At 41.5% G+C, this 7290-nt stretch overlaps 1 pseudogene; it reads left to right on the top strand.

Moving 5' to 3' along the window:
- The first annotated feature begins 3419 nt into the window (after positions 1 to 3419).
- On the top strand, positions 3420 to 6797 carry LOC134016592 (uncharacterized; annotated as a pseudogene).
- The last annotated feature ends 493 nt before the right edge of the window (positions 6798 to 7290 follow it).

Genomic DNA, 7290 nt, shown 5'->3' with positions numbered 1-7290 from the left:
TTCTGCCTTTTGCCCAATATATGCTGGGATAGGCTCCAGCGACCCTGTTCAGGATAAGTGGGTTCAGATAATGGATGGATGGATGGATGGATTCTATCTTGAAAATAAAATTGTGACAACAGGAGATCCTGTCTTTGGATTCTTATTTATTGAATAATGGTGCTTGAGATGCATTTTTGGCTGCATCCACTCTCTAAGGTTATTCTAAGCCAACGAACCCTCAAGACGTTTGACGCAAATATATTTGAAGGCCGATGATTGCTGTTAACGTCATAGGTCATAGTGGGATCAACATTTCTGGTGCTTAATTGTGATGTTGGCAATGTTGGATTTAGCTTACTGCTATCTTGTGTGTTAGCAAGCAAATAAGTAGCCTAGAAATGAGCAAACGAAATGTTGGGTTAAGGTCTTGCCTGTAGAAAAAAAATTATATTGCAGCGTAGCGGCCAGAACAGTCCACATTGAAAATGCAGCAACTAACGCAAAATACTATAGTCATCAAATTCAGAACGAGCTGATTGAGATATGTGGAAAACAGATTCAAGACAGAATTCTCCGCAAATGCAGGGATGCCAAGTGGTTTTCCCTATTGGCTGATCAGACGGCTGATATTAGTAACATTGAGCAAGTGGCCCTTGACTGTTCTGGCAGTTACTCAGTGCGAGAGGATTTTTTTGGGGGGTTTTTCTACAGCTGACACTACAGGCAAGACCTAAACCCGACTTTTGCACTTAATGCCAACTTTTATTGCACATTTCTCTGGGCTATATTGTAGCCTATTATTTAGCTGGCTGTTGTTTTTCAGGCCTATTGGCTGGTCTTTGAAATGCTTGTGGTAGCCTAATCAGAGTTTCATGGTGGTGTTGTATCGGTAACGTTAGTGAAAAAAAACAAAAACATGAATCAATCTCTCTCTCTCTCTCTCTTTCTCGGTCATCTGCTCGCTGAGTAGACTGCGTATGTGCACGCATGGGAACCTAGACGTTAAAGGTAGCCTACAAGCAGGTTCTTGTGCATACTATGAAATAGAATCCCGCCGGTGCCACTGGACCACTCTATTGGGTAGATCTGTACGCCAGCTTGTTAATGCAGATATTTAATCAGCCAAACATGTGACAGCAACTAAATACATAAAAGCATGCAGACGTGGCCAAGAGGTTCAGCTGTTTTTCAGGAGTGCAAGTCATGAGTCAGAAGTCTGTGGAAGCTCCTTGTGATGAATAAGGGCACTGCTACCCCATAGTGTTGGAACCTGCAAGTAATTGAGACTGCTGTGGTTTAGTGTGCTCACATATGCCACATGGTGGTGGTTGTGCAAACAACCAGTATTTACTGTGGAAAAAACAAAAAATATATGCAAATTTGCCACTGCCTGGCAAATCTCGAGAGCGCCAAATGAAACACAAAGCCACTGTAGCTGTGTGTCTGTCTGTCTGTTGGTCTTTTATCTGCCAGACTTTTTTTATTGTGTTGGGTTGCCAGATGGCACCCGGATCAGCGCTTAAGTATATGCTTAATAATGGATTTAGCTTATGAGATAGCAATCACAGCGTGTGGTTTTTGGTTCTTTTTAAACATGGGAGAACTGAGCAAATCTGCCTAATTTAAAAAAGAACAATGACCCGGTTAACATCTTTGAGGAATTGCAATTTCATTTCCACAATCCAATGCACAGTCGATGAATAAACAGTTTGGTTCCTTGATGATGTTCCTTCAATATTCTGGAACCGTTGATTTAGGAAAAGCGAGTTGCTCATACAAAACCCAAGGTGAAATAAATGCTAAATGTTTTGTTGTTAGTTAAACCAAAACAACCACTCAAGCATACAAGTACTGTTGTTATTTACAGTGGTGTGAAAAAGTGTTTGCCCCCTTCCTGATTTCTTATTTTTTTTGTCAAACAAATTTAAATATTAGTCAAAGACAACACAAGTAAACACAAAATGCAGTTTTTAAATGAAGGTTTTTATTATTAAGGGAGAAAAAAAATCCAAACCTACATGACTGTGTGAAAAAGTGATTGCCCCCTAAACTTAATAACTGGTTGGGCCACCCTTAGCAGCAACAACTGCAATCAAGTGTTTGTGATAACTTGCAATGAGTCTCTTACAGCGCTGTGGAGGAATTTTGGCCCACTCATCTTTGCAGAATTGTTGTAATTCAGCCACATTGGAGGGTTTTCGAGCATGAACCACCTTTTTAAGGTCATGCCACAGCATCTCATTCAGGGAAAGACTTTGACTAGGGCACTCCAAAGTCTTCATTTTGTTTTTCTTCAGCCATTCAGAGGTGGACTTGCTGGTGTGTTTTGGATCATTGTCCTGCTGCAGAACCAAATTTCGTTTCAGCTTGAGGTCACGAACAGATGGCCGGACATTCTCCTTCAGGATTTTTTGGTAGACAGCAGAATTCATGGTTCCATATATCACAGCAAGTCTTCCAGGTCCTGAAGCAGCAAAACAGCCCCAGACCATCACACTACCACCACATTTCACTGTTGGTATGATGTTCTTTTTCTGAAATGCGGTGCTACTTTTACGCCAGATGTAATGGGACAAACACCTTCCAAAAAGTTCAACTTTTGTCTCATCAGACCACAGAGTATTTTCCCAAAAGTCTTTGGGAACATCAAGATGTTTTCTGGCAAAATTGAGACAAGCCTTAATGTTCTTTTTGCTCAGCAGTGGTTTTCATCTTGGAACTCTGCCATGCAGGCCATTTTTGCCCAGTCTCTTTCTTATGGTGGAGTCATGAACACTGACCTTAACTGAGGCAAGTGAGGTAATTTTGGTCGGCCGGCCACTCCTGGGAAGGTTCACCACTGTTCCATGTTTTCGCCATTTGTGGATAATGGCTCTCACTGTGGTTCGCTGGAGTCCCAAAGCTTTAGAAATGGCTTTATAACCTTTTCCAGACTGATAGATCTCAATTACTTTCTTTCTCATTTGTTCCTGAATTTCTTTAGATCTCGGCATGATGTCTAGCTTTTGAGGATCATTTGGTCTACTTCACTTTGTCAGGCAGGTCCTATTTAAGTGATTTCTTGATTGAGAACAGGTGTGGCAGTAATCAGGCCTGGGTGTGGCTAGAGAAATTGAACTCAGGTTTGATAAACCACAGTTAAGTTATGTTTTAACAGGGGGGGTAATCACTTTTTCACACAGGGCCATGTAGGTTTGGATTTTTTTTCTCCCTTAATAATAAAAACCTTCATTTAAAAACTGCATTTTGTGTTTACTTGTGTTGTCTTTGACTAATATTTAAATTTGTTCGATGATCTGAAACATTTAAGTGTGACAAACATGCAAAAAAATAAGAAATCAGGAAGGGGCAAACACTTTTTCACACCACTGTATAACATTCTCACATAGTCCAATGTGAAAATTTTGGTGTGTATGTTTTACATTCGGGCAGCACGGATGGTGCAGTGGGTAGCACTGCCGCCTCACAGCAAGGTGGTCCTGGGTTCGAATCCCTGTCGGCCGGGGCCGAGTTTGCATGTTCTCCCCGTGTTCACGTGGGTTTCCTCCGGGTACTCCGGTTTCCTCCCACAGTCCAAAGACATGCAGGTTAGGCTGATTGGAGAGTCTAAGTTGCCCATAGGTATGAGTGTGTGAGTGAATGGTGTGTGTGCCCTGTGATGGACTGGCGACCTGTCCAGGGTGTATTCCTGCCTTTTGCCCAATGTATGCTGGGATAGGCTCCAGCCCCCCTGCGACCCTGTTCAGGATAAGCGGGTTAAGATAATGGATGGATGGATGGGATGTTTTACATTCGGAAAATCTACACATGGATATTTTGCAAATCCATGCCGCTTTTTTTCTGCCCGGTGTGAAAACAGCATTAAATCATCCCTGCATCCTGGATTCTTTTTACATCAGGAACCACCACCCACTATCCCTGCCCCCACTGACTCCAAAACCCTTCAGCAGCTTGCACATAAATGACAAGCTTATTTCCTCCCACACAGCAATCTGTTCATCTGTTACATTCCACTGCATTCTTTTAGCATAAAGAATTCACCTTATGCAAATCAACACACATGGTTTGCATCTACCAATTGTTACAGTTTAATGTTAATGAAAGAAATGTGGATTGAGATGTCAAGCCAATTTTACTGACAAGAACATGGGGCACATTCCCACGCAAGTGTTTTAACAGGATGAACAACCCAGGTGGTTTTATTAAGTCCTAAAATTACTTAACACGGTTATATTATTAATAATTTAATAATACATCCCAAAAACATTAAGGTTAAGTTCTACACTTTAAATTAACCATGAATCACATACTTCGTTCTGGTTACATTACACCACATTAATCATACATCATAAAACAACTGGAACAAGTGAATAACAGCATACTGTAGTACATGTGATTGGCTGCACAGTCCTTGTGTTTTTTCCCCACTTTGAATTTTCAAGTCATTACTACAAATAAGAAGCAAGTTAATCTGGTTAAATGAAGGTAAGGTGAAAAATTGTTAAACAAAATGGTTCCTAATGAGGAAGTTGTGTAATTTGCATAATCATGTCTGCAAGCAATATAAGTGCGGTCGGCATTAACTATCCTATAATTCCTCCACAGTCATTTCACTAGTCCATTGCTAATTAGATTATAAAACAGAAAACCCCAGAAAAAAAACAAATTGCCCTGAGTGCTACGGAAGAGAGTTACCTATTGAAATTGATTTTTTTGGAATGTAAATTGATTTCATTGAATAAATTAATAGAACTTTTTAATTTAATAAATGTATTTATTAATGAAATAAACATTTACATGATACATATAGGGTAACAATCTGGGCACCCCCGGTCACAACACCTTTTACAATTACTATCTAAGTGAACAGAAGGGAAACTGACCTCTAAATGCTACAATGTTACACATCTATTCATATTTTAATGTAAGATTACTTTTTAAAATTATTTTGAAACAGTAAAAAAAAAAAGGTTTGGGAACCCTGTCAGTCAGTACTTTGTAACTCCCCCTCGAGCAACTATAACAGATTGTAAACACTTCCAGTAGCCAGCTAAGAATTCTTGATTTTAGAATCCTGGCAGAAACACATCTACCTCAGTAATACTCTTCGGCCTCCTTGCATGTGCCATGTTTGAGATTTCTCCACAGACTTTCAGTAATATTCAAGTCTGGACTGTGGTGACCGTTCCAAAAGCTTAATTTATACCTGTAGGTACTCATGGTTGATTTTGAGGTATGCTTTGGATCATTGTCTTTCTGGAATACCCAATCTCTCTTCAACTTCAATGTCTGAACTGGCCTTAGAACATTAGCCCATAGAATTTCTTGATATTTGGTGGAATCCAGTAAAAATATATACAAAATCAAGGAAAATGATTGAAATCCGGTCAAGACCATTAATTAGTTCAAGGAGACATTTTCTGACAGTCAACACTAAACCAATCACCTTGGTGGTGTGCGCAGTTTTATATTATTCTTGACGATTTCGCACAAAACAGAAGAAAAAAAAACAATTGTGAAACTATATATTCACAGTATTATGAATGAATTGTGAATTATTTGGCAGAATGTTGTTGTGTGACTGATTTAAATTGATTTAATTGCTGTGCAAATTAAGAGGTGCGCTATTTGATAGATTCCCCCACTCCCTCCCACCTAGTCATAACAGCCATTGCAGTTGGATACTCTAGAAGGCGTAGACTTACTTCATAATTATAATTACCTGACTCATTGAAGCCCTAACGAGTAAATCACCTGGGTCTGAGCCTTATCGCTGTCTGGGATGAGTGTCACAGGGTCTGCACTCGCTTGGTTTTCCTCCTACCTCTCTGGTCGCTCCTACCAGGTGACTTGGAGGGGCTCAGTCTCTGACCCTCACCCCCTACAAACTGGAGTCCCGCAGGGCTCAGTTCTTGGGCCTCTCCTCTTCTCGCTATACACCATGTCTCTTGGTTCTGTTATCTCTTCCCATGGCTTTTCTTATCATTCTTACGCTGGTGACACCAAACTCTTTATTTCCTTATTTCTTTCCTTCCACCCCGACACCCAAGTCACCACACAGATCTCTGCCTGCTTGGCTGATATCTCTGCGTGGATGACTTCCCACCCCTGAAGCTCAACCTTGCCAAAACTGAGCTTCTCTACATCCCTGCTAAGTCCTCTCTGTCAATTGACCTCTCACTGACTGTTGAGGACTTTGTAGTTTCCTCCTCCCGTACGGCAAAGAATCTTGGGGTGACTCTTGATAACTGCCTCACCCTGGCTCCACAAGTATCCTCCACTGCCAGAACCTTCAGGTTCTTCCGATACAATATACGCCGTATCCGTCATCTCCTGATGGAGAAAGCCACCCAGCTCCAGGCGCTCGTCATTTCCCGCCTGGATTACTGCAACTCCCTCCTAGCCGGTCTCCCAGCGTGTGCCATCAAGCCCCTCCAGCTGGTCCAGAATGCTGCAGCCCGCCTTAATCTCATGAACACATCACACCCATCCTCACTCAGCTACACTGGTTACCAGTTCAACAGCGCATTGATTTCAAGATCCTCCTACTCACATACAAGGCTTTGAACACCCTTGCACCCCCCTATCTCTCTGACCTTCTTCACTACTACACCCCAACTCGCACTCTCCGCTCCTCCTCAGCTGGCCTCCTGTCTATCCCCACCACCCGACTCTCTACTATGGGTGCTCGAGCATTCAGCTCTACAGCACCCAGGCTCTGGAACTCTCTACCCATACACATCCGCCATACAGAGTCACTGTCATCTTTCAAAAAACTTCTCAAAGCTCATCTGTTTACTCTTGCATACCCCTGACTGTTTCCTTCCCTTTACATGTTGTTGTGTCTATCTCTGTCTGCTGTTTGTTTGATATTAATTGTATGTTCATTGTAAATTATTTTTAATTGGATATATTTTATCATGTTTTCTTTTTTGTTGATGATTTTAAATGGGATATTTTGTATCATGTTTTTACCATGTTTATTTTGTATTTTTGCACAATGTAAGGTGACCTTGAGTGTCCAGAAAGGCGCCACTTCAAATAAAATGTATTATTATTATTACTATTATTATTATTTATCACCAGTCAGCCCAGGTTGGCTCATTTCACCCCGCTTCTCATTGGCCTCCACTGGCTTCCTATTGCCGCACGCATCCGTTTCAAGGCCCTAGTGTTGGCATTTCAGGCTGCTAAGGGGACTGCATACATACAATCCTTGATCATTCCCTACTCCCCAGCTAGACCACTCCGGTCTGCCAGCTCTGGTCGCCTTATGGTTCCCTCTCTACGTTCAAAACCCACCTTTTC

This window comes from Osmerus eperlanus, unplaced genomic scaffold (genome assembly GCF_963692335.1).
Source record: "Osmerus eperlanus unplaced genomic scaffold, fOsmEpe2.1 SCAFFOLD_327, whole genome shotgun sequence".
Classification (NCBI taxonomy): domain Eukaryota; kingdom Metazoa; phylum Chordata; class Actinopteri; order Osmeriformes; family Osmeridae; genus Osmerus; species Osmerus eperlanus.
Note: the sequence above shows the minus strand (reverse complement) of the source record. Positions and strands in the feature narration are given on the sequence as shown.